This window comes from Leuresthes tenuis, unplaced genomic scaffold (genome assembly GCF_036924035.1).
Source record: "Leuresthes tenuis unplaced genomic scaffold, fLeuTen1.0.hap1 SCAF_1, whole genome shotgun sequence".
NCBI lineage: Eukaryota > Metazoa > Chordata > Actinopteri > Atheriniformes > Atherinopsidae > Leuresthes > Leuresthes tenuis.
The window spans coordinates 36,684,851-36,698,222 of NW_027325355.1; positions in this window are offsets into that span (position 1 = coordinate 36,684,851).

Consider the following 13,372-nt stretch of genomic DNA (forward strand, 5'->3'; position numbering starts at 1 on the left):
AGGGGCCACAGTCTCTCCGTTAGCCAAAGGGGCCACAGTCTCTCCGTTAGCCAAAGGGGCCACTGTCTCTCCGTTAGCCAAAGGGGCCACTGTCTCTCCGTTAGCCAAAGGGGCCACTGTCTCTCCGTTAGCCAAAGGGGCCACTGTCTCTCCGTTAGCCAAAGGGGCCACTGTCTCTCCGTTAGCCAAAGGGGCCACTGTCTCTCCGTTAGCCAAAGGGGCCACTGTCTCTCCGTTAGCCAAAGGGGCCACTGTCTCTCCGTTAGCCAAAGGGGCCACTGTCTCTCCGTTAGCCAAAGGGGCCACCGTCCCACCGTTAGCCAAAGGGGCCACACTCTCTCCGTTAGCCAAAGGGGCCACTGTCTCTCCGTTAGCCAAAGGGGCCACCGTCCCACCGTTAGCCAAAGGGGCCACCGTCCCACCGTTAGCCAAAAGGGCCACACTCTCTCCGTTAGCCAAAGGGGCCACTGTCTCTCCGTTAGCCAAAGGGGCCACTGTCTCTCCGTTAGCCAAAGGGGCCACTGTCTCTCCGTTAGCCAAAGGGGCCACCGTCCCACCGTTAGCCAAAGGGGCCACACTCTCTCCGTTAGCCAAAGGGGCCACTGTCTCTCCGTTAGCCAAAGGGGCCACTGTCTCTCCGTTAGCCAAAGGGGCCACTGTCTCTCCGTTAGCCAAAGGGGCCACCGTCCCACCGTTAGCCAAAGGGGCCACACTCTCTCCGTTAGCCAAAGGGGCCACTGTCTCTCCGTTAGCCAAAGGGGCCACCGTCCCACCGTTAGCCAAAGGGGCCACCGTCCCACCGTTAGCCAAAGGGGCCACCGTCCCTCCGTTAGCCAAAGGGGCCACAGTCTCTCCGTTAGCCAAAGGGGCCACAGTCCCACCGTTAGCCAAAGGGGCCACCGTCCCTCCGTTAGCCAAAGGGGCCACAGTCTCTCCGTTAGCCAAAGGGGCCACAGTCTCTCCGTTAGCCAAAGGGGCCACAGTCTCTCCGTTAGCCAAAGGGGCCACAGTCTCTCCGTTAGCCAAAGGGGCCACACTCTCTCCGTTAGCCAAAGGGGCCACCGTCCCACCGTTAGCCAAAGGGGCCACAGTCTCTCCGTTAGCCAAAGGGGCCACACTCTCTCCGTTAGCCAAAGGGGCCACCGTCCCACCGTTAGCCAAAGGGGCCACTCTCTCTCCGTTAGCCAAAGGGGCCACTGTCTCTCCGTTAGCCAAAGGGGCCACTGTCTCTCCGTTAGCCAAAGGGGCCACCGTCCCACCGTTAGCCAAAGGGGCCACCGTCCCTCCGTTAGCCAAAGGGGCCACAGTCTCTCCGTTAGCCAAAGGGGCCACAGTCTCTCCGTTAGCCAAAGGGGCCACAGTCTCTCCGTTAGCCAAAGGGGCCACTGTCCCACCGTTAGCCAAAAGGGCCACACTCTCTCCGTTAGCCAAAGGGGCCACACTCTCTCCGTTAGCCAAAGGGGCCACAGTCTCTCCGTTAGCCAAAGGGGCCACTGTCCCACTGTTAGCCAAAGGGGCCACACTCTCTCCGTTAGCCAAAAGGGCCACACTCTCTCCGTTAGCCAAAGGGGCCACACTCTCTCCGTTAGCCAAAGGGGCCACAGTCTCTCCGTTAGCCAAAGGGGCCACACTCTCTCCGTTAGCCAAAGGGGCCACAGTCTCTCCGTTAGCCAAAGGGGCCACTGTCCCACCGTTAGCCAAAGGGGCCACAGTCTCTCTGTTAGCCAAAGGGGCCACTGTCCCACCGTTAGCCAAAGGGGCCACACTCTCTCCGTTAGCCAAAAGGGCCACACTCTCTCCGTTAGCCAAAGGGGCCACACTCTCTCCGTTAGCCAAAGGGGCCACACTCTCTCCGTTAGCCAAAGGGGCCACAGTCTCTTCGTTAGCCAAAGGGGCCACAGTCTCTCCGTTAGCCAAAGGGGCCACTGTCCCACCGTTAGCCAAAGGGGCCACAGTCTCTCCGTTAGCCAAAGGGGCCACACTCTCTCCGTTAGCCAAAGGGGCCACAGTCTCTCCGTTAGCCAAAGGGGCCACTGTCCCACCGTTAGCCAAAAGGGCCACACTCTCTCCGTTAGCCAAAGGGGCCACACTCTCTCCGTTAGCCAAAGGGGCCACGGTCTCTCCGTTAGCCAAAGGGGCCACACTCTCTCCGTTAGCCAAAGGGGCCACAGTCTCTCCGTTAGCCAAAGGGGCCACAGTCTCTCCGTTAGCCAAAGGGGCCACACTCTCTCCGTTAGCCAAAGGGGCCACAGTCTCTCCGTTAGCCAAAGGGGCCACTGTCCCACCGTTAGCCAAAGGGGCCACAGTCTCTCCGTTAGCCAAAGGGGCCACACTCTCTCTGTTAGCCAAAGGGGCCACAGTCTCTCCGTTAGCCAAAGGGGCCACAGTCTCTCCGTTAGCCAAAGGGGCCACAGTCTCTCCGTTAGCCAAAGGGGCCACTGTCCCACCGTTAGCCAAAAGGGCCACACTCTCTCCGTTAGCCAAAGGGGCCACACTCTCTCCGTTTAGCCAAAGGGGCCACAGTCTCTCCGTTAGCCAAAGGGGCCACACTCTCTCTGTTAGCCAAAGGGGCCACAGTCTCTCCGTTAGCCAAAGGGGCCACACTCTCTCCGTTAGCCAAAGGGGCCACAGTCTCTCCGTTAGCCAAAGGGGCCACTGTCCCACCGTTAGCCAAAAGGGCCACACTCTCTCCGTTAGCCAAAGGGGCCACACTCTCTCCGTTAGCCAAAGGGGCCACACTCTCTCCGTTAGCCAAAGGGGCCACTGTCCCACCGTTAGCCAAAAGGGCCACACTCTCTCCGTTAGCCAAAGGGGCCACACTCTCTCCGTTAGCCAAAGGGGCCACAGTCTCTCCGTTAGCCAAAGGGGCCACTGTCCCACCGTTAGCCAAAAGGGCCACACTCTCTCCGTTAGCCAAAGGGGCCACAGTCTCTCCGTTAGCCAAAGGGGCCACAGTCTCTCCGTTAGCCAAAGGGGCCACTGTCCCACCGTTAGCCGAAGGGGCCACAGTCTCTCCGTTAGCCAAAGGGGCCACTGTCCCACCGTTAGCCAAAGGGGCCACACTCTCTCCGTTAGCCAAAGGGGCCACAGTCTCTCCGTTAGCCAAAGGGGCCACACTCTCTCCGTTAGCCAAAGGGGCCACAGTCTCTCCGTTAGCCAAAGGGGCCACTGTCCCACCGTTAGCCAAAGGGGCCACAGTCTCTCCGTTAGCCAAAGGGGCCACTGTCTCTCCGTTAGCCGAAGGGGCCACTGTCTCTCCGTTAGCCGAAGGGGCCACACTCTCTCCGTTAGCCAAAGGGGCCACAGTCTCTCCGTTAGCCAAAGGGGCCACACTCTCTCCGTTAGCCAAAGGGGCCACAGTCTCTCCGTTAGCCAAAGGGGCCACACTCTCTCCGTTAGCCAAAGGGGCCACAGTCTCTCCGTTAGCCAAAGGGGCCACTGTCCCACCGTTAGCCAAAGGGGCCACAGTCTCTCCGTTAGCCAAAGGGGCCACACTCTCTCTGTTAGCCAAAGGGGCCACAGTCTCTCCGTTAGCCAAAGGGGCCACACTCTCTCCGTTAGCCAAAGGGGCCACAGTCTCTCCGTTAGCCAAAGGGGCCACACTCTCTCCGTTAGCCAAAGGGGCCACAGTCTCTCCGTTAGCCGAAGGGGCCACAGTCTCTCCGTTAGCCAAAGGGGCCACAGTCTCTCCATTAGCCGAAGGGGCCACAGTCGTGCTGCTCTGTAACATTCGAAGCTAACGCTCGATCCCATTCTGGAGGAGCGGGGCCGGCTGGTAGAAAGGTTTTCGTGGGGCCCTCACAGCTCACCCTGGGTTCCTTCGTTGTCCCTTCAGTGGAACATAAGGAACATTTTCCTTCTGCTATAAGGAACAAAGACATGAAGAAGAGGAGGCTTCTGTCCTTCTTTTCTTATAGAAATATGAAAAAGGTTCATGAAAGGGTTAACCCATGAAAGGTAACACATCCAAACCTGGGGATTTGGACAGTTTTATTGATCAGGAAGACAAATACAGAAACACAATTGATAATCAATAAATCAAAGAGTCAGAATGATGAAGAAGTGAATAAAGTTATTGATCACATCAGCTGTGATCAGAAACCAGAAAGAGTTAAACATCTTTAAGGACAGAGTGTGTTCTTTATTAGTTTATTGATAACATGGAGGTGAAGCTCACCAATAACTCTGATTAGTTCATTTTCAGTGTAAATAACAAGCTTTCATCACTTTGTACAACTGATTCAAATTAAATCGACTTCCTTCATGTTTAATTTCATCTTTCTCTGTTTTCACTTAAATTAACATTTAATCCTGATTGAATTACTGTGAAATATATTGTTACATTTGATTTATTGCTTTAGATCAATCTGAAATCATATTGATCATCAGTGAGCCTGATTTAAAGGCCCAGACATTGTTTACACGTCTGATCCATAGACAGCCTCCCTACCCACTGCATCATGCTCTGAAAAAATAAAGAATCTGAATTTAAACCGAATTTGTCTGACTTCCATTTATCTCTTTCATATAATTCATGCTTTTATTGTGAAATGCAGCCCGCCTGACTGCAGCAGCCCAGGGTGAGAGCAGGCAGTTCTTCAGGCGGCTCAGGGGAAACGAGTGGATGTGGGTTCCCCAGAACTGACCACGAGAGCGGCGAAGCCTGGAGCTGGACTTACTGAGGGATGTGTGTCGGGGAGGAGGAGTTAGCAGCATCCAGGATGTTGTGTCCATCCTGAAAACCCGCCAGCCCCAAACCCGCCAGCCCCAAACCCTGCAGCCCCAAACCCTGCAAACCCTGCAGCCCCAAACCCTGCAAACCCAAACCCTGCAGCCCCAAACCCTGCAAACCCTGCAGCCCCAAACCCTGCAGCCCCAAACCCTGCAAACCCTGCAGCCCCAAACCCTGCAGCCCCAAACCCTGCTGCCCCAAACCCTGCAGCCCCAAACCCTGCAGCTCCAAACCCTGCAAACCCTGCAGCCCCAAACCCTGCAGCCCCAAACCCTGCAAACCCTGCAGCCCCAAACCCTGCAGCCCCAAACCCTGCAAACCCTGCAGCCCCAAACCCTGCAGCCCCAAACCCTGCAGCTCCAAACCCTGCAAACCCTGCAGCCCCAAACCCTGCAGCCCCAAACCCTGCAGCCCCAAACCCTGCAGCCCCAAACCCTGCAGCTCCAAACCCTGCAAACCCTGCTGCCCCAAACCCTGCAGCCCCAAACCCTGCAAACCCTGCTGCCCCAAACCCTGCAGCCCCAAACCCTGCAAACCCTGCAGCCCCAAACCCTGCAGCCCCAAACCCTGCAAACCCTGCAAACCCTGCAGCCCCAAACCCTGCAAACCCTGCTGCCGCAAACCCTGCAAACCCTGCAGCCCCAAACCCTGCAAACCCTGCTGCCGCAAACCCTGCAGCCCTAAACCCTGCAAACCCTGCAAACCCTGCAGCCCCAAACCCTGCAAACCCTGCTGCCGCAAACCCTGCAGCCCTAAACCCTGCAGCCCCAAACCCTGCAAACCCTGCTGCCCCAAACCCTGCAAACCCTGCAGCCCCAAACCCTGCAGCCCCAAACTCTGCAAACCCTGCAAACTCTGCAGCCCCAAACTCTGCAGCCCCAAACCCTGCAAACCCTGCAGCCCCAAACCCTGCAAACCCTGCAGCCCCAAACCCTGCAAACCCTGCAGCCCCAAACCCTGCAGCCCCAAACCCTGCAGCCCCAAACTCTGCAAACCCTGCAAACCCTGCAGCCCCAAACCCTGCAAACCCTGCTGCCCCAAATCCTGCAGCCCTAAACCCTGCAGCCTCAAACCCTGCAGCCCCAAACCCTGCAAACCCTGCTGCCGCAAACCCTGCAGCCCCAAACTCTGCAAACCCTGCAAACCCTGCAGCCCCAAACCCTGCAAACCCTGCTGCCGCAAACCCTGCAGCCCCAAACTCTGCAAACTCTGCAGCCCCAAACCCTGCAGCCCCAAACTCTGCAAACCCTGCTGCCGCAAACCCTGCAGCCCCAAACTCTGCAGCCCCAAACCCTGCTGCCGCAAACCCTGCAGCCCCAAACCCTGCAAACCCTGCAGCCCCTGCAGCCCCAAACCCTGCTGCCGCAAACTCTGCAGCCCCAAACCCTGCAAACCCTGCAGCCCCAAACCCTGCAAACCCTGCAGCCCCAAACCCTGCAGCCCCAAACCCTGCAGCCCCAAACCCTGCAGCCCCAAACCCTGCAGCCCCAAACCCTGCAGCCCCTGCAGCCCCAAACTCTGCAGCCCCAAACCCTGCAGCCCTAAACCCTGCAGCCCTAAACCCTGCAGCCCTAAACCCTGCAGCCCCAAACCCTGCAGCCCCAAACCCTGCAAACCCTGCAGCCCTAAACCCTGCAAACCCTGCAGCCCTAAACCCTGCAGCCCCAAACCCTGCAAACCCTGCAGCCCCAAACCCTGCAAACCCTGCAGCCCCAAACTCTGCAGCCCTAAACCCTGCAGCCCCTGCAGCCCCAAACCCTGCAGCCCTAAACCCTGCAGCCCCAAACCCTGCAGCCCCAAACCCTGCAGCCCCAAACCCTGCAAACCCTGCAGCCCCAAACCCTGCAGCCCTAAACCCTGCAGCCCCAAACCCTGCAGCCCCAAACTCTGCAGCCCTAAACCCTGCAGCCCCTGCAGCCCCAAACCCTGCAAACCCTGCAGCCCCAAACCCTGCAGCCCTAAACCCTGCAGCCCCAAACCCTGCAGCCCCAAACCCTGCAAACCCTGCAGCCCTAAACCCTGCAAACCCTGCAGCCCTAAACCCTGCAGCCCCAAACCCTGCAAACCCTGCAGCCCCAAACCCTGCAGCCCCTGCAGCCCCAAACCCTGCAGCCCTAAACCCTGCAGCCCCAAACTCTGCAGCCCCAAACCCTGCAGCCCCAAACCCTGCAGCCCCAAACTCTGCAGCCCCTGCAGCCCCAAACCCTGCAGCCCTAAACCCTGCAGCCCCAAACCCTGCAGCCCCTGCAGCCCCAAACCCTGCAGCCCCAAACCCTGCAGCCCCTGCAGCCCCTGCAGCCCTAAGCCCTGCAGCCCCAAACTCTGCAGCCCCAAACCCTGCAGCCCCTGCAGCCCCAAACCCTGCAGCCCTAAACCCTGCAGCCCCAAACTCTGCAGCCCCAAACCCTGCAGCCCCAAACCCTGCAGCCCCTGCAGCCCCTGCAGCCCCTGCAGCCCCTGCAGCCCCAAACCCTGCAGCCCCAAACCCTGCAGCCCCTGCAGCCCTAAACCCTGCAGCCCCTGCAGCCCCAAACCCTGCAGCCCCAAACCCTGCAGCCCCTGCAGCCCCAAACTCTGCAGCCCGTCAGAGATGGAGAAGCTCATGAAGCCCTAACCCTAACCCACTCACTCCCTAACCCACTCACTCCCTAACCCTAACCCACTCACTCCCTAACCCTAACCCGCTCCCTAACCCACTCACTCCCTAACCCTAACCCACTCACTCCCTAACCCTAACCCGCTCCCTAACCCTAACCCACTCACTCCCTAACCCTAACCCGCTCCCTAACCCTAACCCACTCACTCCCTAACCCTAACCCAACCCTCTTTCGCTGCATCTGAGCGCTGTTTCTCAGCCTTTAGCAGGCTGAAAACCTGGCTGTGTGACACATTTGGCCTTTATGAACGCTCACAGTGACCTGATGGATGAAAGCGAGGCCTCGGCCTGCTTAACATTTCCATCAGTAGATCATCTGAGAGAAGGTCCACTTCTGGAAATGCATGAAAGCCCTGAGCTCAGACTTTTCTCTGCTGTGTGTTCAGCATCACGTTCATGGATAGAAATAATGTTCCTTAAATGGCTTGATCAAAGTTTAATTTCATCCATTCTACTTCTGTTATAACTGCTATTATGAAATCACTTCAAATCAAATCCTTAATCAGTGATGAGTGTACATGCCCCCCCCCCCCACGGTCTGATCTCTGTTCCAGACGTGTTCCAGCTGTCATTTCTTCTTACTTTATGATCTATGTCTTAATGTTAATTTCAGTTTAGAACATGTTTTAAAACGCTTCGTTTGATCTTTTCTTCATAAAATGCAGTTTTCGTGTCACAGAGTTGTTTCTGGCTGCGTTTTCTTCTGTTGTGATGAGGAGCAAGTTCAGAACATCTTGCTGGACCTCCACTGAGCGCCGTTGGACTCTGTCAACAACAACAACACGATCATGTCCAACTGAGTCATTCTGACATGAAACATGGAAGAACAGAACTTCATCAGTGAAATGCATCTGAAACATGCAGAAATGTGACTTACTGGAGAGCTCTTGTGTGGTCTTTTTCCTGTGATGGGACCCAGAAACCTGCAGAGTTTCACACAAACAGAGGTGTTTTATATTCACGAGCCAGAATCTGTAGGAACCATCTGCATTGTTCATCTGAGACTGCGATACAATCTGGTGAGGTCAGAGGTGGAGGGCGGAGCCATTTAGGGCTTTAAAACAATGAGATGTGGAAGTGGACCCTGTGAGGAACAGCAGCCAGTGGAGAGGCTGCAGGGTTACATGACCCACTGTGTTCTGGACTGCCTGAAGGCGTGATGCCAGGGACCGGGGGAGGGTAGAGGCTATGATTCAGCTTTGATGGTGCACAGTGACCCCAGACTGTGACGGCTTTATTTTAGAGATCATTCTAAGATGGTAACAGATTTTCTGATCAAAGCAGAACTCAGAACCAGAAATAACGCCCAGATTATATCAGATATGAGGTGAGGTCCAGGCTGGCTGTGGGGGCGAGTCTGAAGGGACTCCCCGGATCTCAGAGGAGGGTAAAGGTCAAAGATTAGATTTCTCATTCTGTTGAGGTGGCATGTATGAACAGAAGAGGCCCAGAATGGACCCCTGGGGGGCAGAGGAGGAGGAGTGCTGACCTGTGGATCTCTAACTAACAGGAGAACCAGTGCAGAGCTGAAGCCTTTCCACCAGCCACTGGTGGAAGCTGTGGGTTAAATGCTGGAGCGGGACAGGCCACATATTCACCAGCTGAAGCGTGAGCAGCCGATCCTACTCAGCTGGTGCTGCTGTCATGTGATTTATTACCTGAAGTTTTCTGCTTGTGTCACAGATTTATTAAAAATATATTTTCACTGAAAATCCATCCTCTGTACAACTCAATGAGCGACTTCCTCATTCGTCCTTCTTCAGTATTCCTGCTGAGCTCAGCCTTTGTTACAGCTTCATACTTATGCTCTGTAGTTTCTCCTTTTGTTTCTCCCAGTATTAGTTCATGGTTTTCTGTGCTTTTGGTTTATTCTCTTAAATAAAGCTTCTGTTAAGCTCTTTATTCCTTATGTGACCTTTGACCTCCCGCGGATGTGACTTCATGTAGTTTCTGCTCAGTAGTGGGGAGCTGAGTTGGAGGTCCTGTTGACAGAGTGCTTAAACCCAGTAAACTACTAACAATGGTTCAAACCCTACTTGTTCGACTCCGAGTCATTGTTCTGGAGAGTTGAATGTTGTTTTTCTGTTGAGTTCAGCACCTTATTGCATCATTCTCCCTCTCTCATCTTAAAGGTGCCCCTGTAGAAGCTCAGCCACATGAAGATGCTGTGCTGATTTTATTTAGATCTTAACAGTGTTGGGACAGCGATCCCGCCCCGGCTAGCAAAGCAGCAGCATTAAGTGCCACAGTAACCGCTCAGAGGAATCTCCAATCTCTGTCAAACTGAATGGGAACACAGCTGAGAGGAGAAAAAGTCTGTAACTGGAGGTTAGATCCGGTGTTTTCTGTACTTTGAAACTTTTGTCTTCAGATGTTTGGTGTAGTTACTTAAAATTGATTGTTTAGGGTCAGGAAAACAAATTGGTATCATTTCCTGCATCAAATCATCCTTTTCTTGTATTTTAAGTGTATGGAGGTGAAAGGTTTCACTTTGGGTTGCCTCCATATGACCAAAGCAGTCCCAGAGGGATCCTTCCAGAGAACACTTTGATTTATTCGGAAATAAGTCTTAATCAAAGTTTTATATTACAAATGTTCAGTTCAGATAATGCTGAAATAAACTGTTCTTTAACAGTTCAACAGAAAACTAAACTCAGAACATTTAAACTCAAAGTGAAATAGAGCCTTAACAACCAGACTGATCTCCTCCATGAGACCTCCAACCAGACTGATCTCCTCCATGAGACCTCCAACCAGACTGAACTCTCCATGAGACCTCCAACCAGACTGATCTCCCCCATGAGAGCTCCAACCAGACTGATCTCCCCCATGAGACCTCCAACCAGACTGATCTCCCCCATGAGACCTCCAACCAGACTGATCTCCCCATGAGACCTCCAACCAGACTGATCTCCCCATGAGACCTCCAACCAGACTGATCTCCCCCATGAGACCTCCAACCAGACTGATCTGTCCATGAGACCTCCAACCAGACTGATCTCCCCCATGAGACCTCCAACCAGACTGATCTCCTCTATGAGACCTGCAACCAGACTGATCTCCCCATGAGACCTCCAACCAGACTGATCTCCCCATGAGACCTCCAACCAGACTGATCTCCCCATGAGACCTAAAACCAGACTGATCTCCCCATGAGACCTCCAACCAGACTGATCTGTCCATGAGACCTCCAACCAGACTGATCTCCCCCATGAGACCTCCAACCAGACTGATCTCCCCATGAGACCTAAAACCAGACTGATCTCCCCATGAGACCTCCAACCAGACTGATCTGTCCATGAGACCTCCAACCAGACTGATCTCCTCTATGAGACCTGCAACCAGACTGATCTCCCCATGAGACCTCCAACCAGACTGATCTCCCCCATGAGACCTCCAACCAGACTGATCTCCTCTATGAGACCTGCAACCAGACTGATCTCCCCCATGAGACCTCCAACCAGACTGATCTCCTCTATGAGACCTGCAACCAGACTGATCTCCCCCATGAGACCTCCAACCAGACTGATCTCCTCTATGAGACCTGCAACCAGACTGATCTCCCCATGAGACCTCCAACCAGACTGATCTCCCCCATGAGACCTCCAACCAGACTTATCTCCTCTATGAGACCTGCAACCAGACTGATCTCCCCATGAGACCTGCAACCAGACTGATCTCCCCATGAGACCTCCAACCAGACTGATCTCCTCTATGAGACCTCCAACCAGACTGATCTCCCCATGAGACCTGCAACCAGACTGATCTCCCCATGAGACCTCCAACCAGACTGATCTCCTCCATGAGACCTCCAACCAGACTGATCTCCCCATGAGACCTGCAACCAGACTGATCTCCCCATGAGACCTGCAACCAGACTGATCTCCCCATGAGACCTCCAACCAGACTGATCTCCCCATGAGACCTGCAACCAGACTGATCTCCCCATGAGACCTCCAACCAGACTGATCTCCTCCATGAGACCTGCAACCAGACTGATCTCCCCATGAGACCTCCAACCAGACTGATCTCCTCCATGAGACCTCCAACCAGACTGATCTCCTCTATGAGACCTCCAACCAGACTGATCTCCTCTATGAGACCTGCAACCAGACTGATCTCCCCATGAGACCTGCAACCAGACTGATCTCCCCATGAGACCTGCAACCAGACTGATCTGTCCATGAGACCTCCAACCAGACTGATCTCCCCATGAGACCTCCAACCAGACTGATCTCCCCCATGAAACCTCCAACCAGACTGATCTCCCCATGAGACCTCCAACCAGACTGATCTCCTCCATGAGACCTCCAACCAGACTGATCTCCCCCATGAAACCTCCAACCAGACTGATCTCCCCATGAGACCTCCAACCAGACTGATCTGTCCATGAGACCTGCAACCAGACTGATCTCCTCCATGAGACCTCCAACCAGACTGAACTCTCCATGAGACCTCCAACCAGACTGATCTCCCCATGAGACCTCCAACCAGACTGATCTGTCCATGAGACCTGCAACCAGACTGATCTCCTCCATGAGACCTCCAACCAGACTGAACTCTCCATGAGACCTCCAACCAGACTGATCTCCCCCATGAGACCTCCAACCAGACTGATCTCCTCTATGAGACCTGCAACCAGACTGATCTCCCCATGAGACCTGCAACCAGACTGATCTCTCCATGAGACCTCCAACCAGACTGATCTCCTCCATGAGACCTCCAACCAGACTGATCTCCTCTATGAGACCTCCAACGAGACTGATCTCCTCTATGAGACCTGCAACCAGACTGATCTCCCCATGAGACCTGCAACCAGACTGATCTCCCCATGAGACCTGCAACCAGACTGATCTCCCCATGAGACCTCCAACCAGACTGATCTCCTCTATGAGACCTCCAACCAGACTGATCTCCTCCATGAGACCTCCAACCAGACTGAACTCTCCATGAGACCTCCAACCAGACTGATCTCCTCCATGAGACCTCCAACCAGACTGATCTCCCCATGAGACCTCCAACCAGACTGAACTCTCCATGAGACCTCCAACGAGACTGATCTCCTCTATGAGACCTGCAACCAGACTGATCTCCCCATGAGACCTGCAACCAGACTGATCTCCCCATGAGACCTCCAACCAGACTGATCTCCTCCATGAGACCTCCAACCAGACTGATCTCCTCCATGAGACCTCCAACCAGACTGAACTCTCCATGAGACCTCCAACCAGACTGATCTCCTCCATGAGACCTCCAACCAGACTGATCTCCTCCATGAGACCTCCAACCAGACTGATCTCCCCATGAGACCTCCAACCAGACTGATCTCCTCCATGAGACCTCCAACCAGACTGAACTCTCCATGAGACCTCCAACCAGACTGATCTCCCCCATGAGACCTCCAACCAGACTGATCTCCCCCATGAGACCTCCAACCAGACTGAACTCTCCATGAGACCTCCAACCAGACTGATCTCCTCCATGAGACCTCCAACCAGACTGATCTCCCCATGAGACCTCCAACCAGACTGATCTCCCCATGAGACCTCCAACCAGACTGAACTCTCCATGAGACCTCCAACCAGACTGATCTCCTCCATGAGACCTCCAACCAGACTGATCTCCTCCATGAGACCTCCAACCAGACTGATCTCCCCCATGAGACCTCCAACCAGACTGAACTCTCCATGAGACCTCCAACCAGACTGATCTCCCCATGAGACCTCCAACCAGACTGATCTCCCCATGAGACCTCCAACCAGACTGAACTCTCCATGAGACCTCCAACCAGACTGATCTCCTCCATGAGACCTCCAACCAGACTGATCTCCTCCATGAGACCTCCAACCAGACTGATCTCCCCATGAGACCTCCAACCAGACTGATCTGTCCATGAGACCTCCAACCAGACTGATCTCCCCATGAGACCTCCAACCAGACTGATCTCCTCCATGAGACCTCCAACCAGACTGATCTCCTCCATG